At 59.3% G+C, this 1,026-nt stretch overlaps 1 protein-coding gene across 1 annotated transcript in view; it reads left to right on the forward strand.

Moving 5' to 3' along the window:
* The window catches only part of SYNGR3 (synaptogyrin 3), a gene marked incomplete at its 5' end in the record, with an annotated part of 9,070 nt that overhangs the window by 7,569 nt on the left and 475 nt on the right, over positions 1–1,026 (forward strand). The gene's annotated exons all lie outside the window — the stretch shown is intronic.

Consider the following 1,026-nt stretch of genomic DNA (forward strand, 5'->3'; position numbering starts at 1 on the left):
GGCTTGGGGGGCTCCTGCTCCGGATGCTGCACGTGGAGGAGCAGGGGTGGCCCCTGCATCACCTCCACTCCTCCTCTGGCTTTTGCGGGCAGAGAGCACCCAAGATGTGCAGTAATTCCATATTGCCTTAAAAGAATTGGGGCAAAAGACAGTCTGAGGCTTTCTGGCAGCAGGCCTGGCTCCAGTTACTCGCCAGTTTAACTCCTCCCTGCTCCATTATTACCCAAATAAATCTCTCTTAATCCCGTCACAGCTCTTCTCCATCGCTGTATTGCCAGACTGCCCGTTTAATGCAGCCGCCAGGGAAGGGAGCCGGGTGGGATGCTCTCCCCCATCCCATCAGTATCTGCTCCCACCCCAGGGAGGGCAGTGGGGACGCCGGTCTCCTGCCACCGGCACGGAGGATGGCTGGGGTGTGGGGTCGCACCGGCAGCCCCTCCGCTGGTACCATTAATAAACCCAGGCGCTCTGCGTGATCGGCACACAACCAGCGCGGAGCCGTTCTCGGTGTCTGCGGGCGTTTTCCCCCCCCCGAACCTGTCATTTATAAACTAATTGAATTGTTAATGAAACCTCCTGAAATAAGAGCGAGCGTGGTGTGCTCGCAGCTCTGCCGCCCGCATTTCCCATGGTTTGCGACCTGAATACTGGCAACCTGGAAGAGGGTGAAGGAGTCTCGGCAGAACTGACCTATTTTGCTGGCCCGGGACTTGACAGCTTTCCCTCCCCGCAGTGGATGGGTTTATTGGTGCCAGCGGTGCCAAATCTGCATGGCCGGGGACCTGAGCCCAGGCTGCGACCCCCACCCTAGGCAGAGCTTTGGGGGTCAACCTGTCACATAGAAATGGCACCTTTAGCATTAGGGGTTGTGGTTTGGGGTTGTTTTAGCTCTTGGCTTTAATGGAGTGGGGCCAGCAGCCACCTGGGATCTGCGGTGTGCTCGGTGCTTTGCAGCGAGCTGGGGGGACGCGGGGTCCTGGGGGGACACGAGGTCCTGGGGGGACGTGAGGTCCTGGGGGGAGGCAG

Source organism: Fulmarus glacialis, unplaced genomic scaffold (genome assembly GCF_000690835.1).
Source record: "Fulmarus glacialis isolate BGI_N327 unplaced genomic scaffold, ASM69083v1 scaffold23554, whole genome shotgun sequence".
Taxonomy (NCBI): Eukaryota; Metazoa; Chordata; class Aves; order Procellariiformes; family Procellariidae; genus Fulmarus; species Fulmarus glacialis.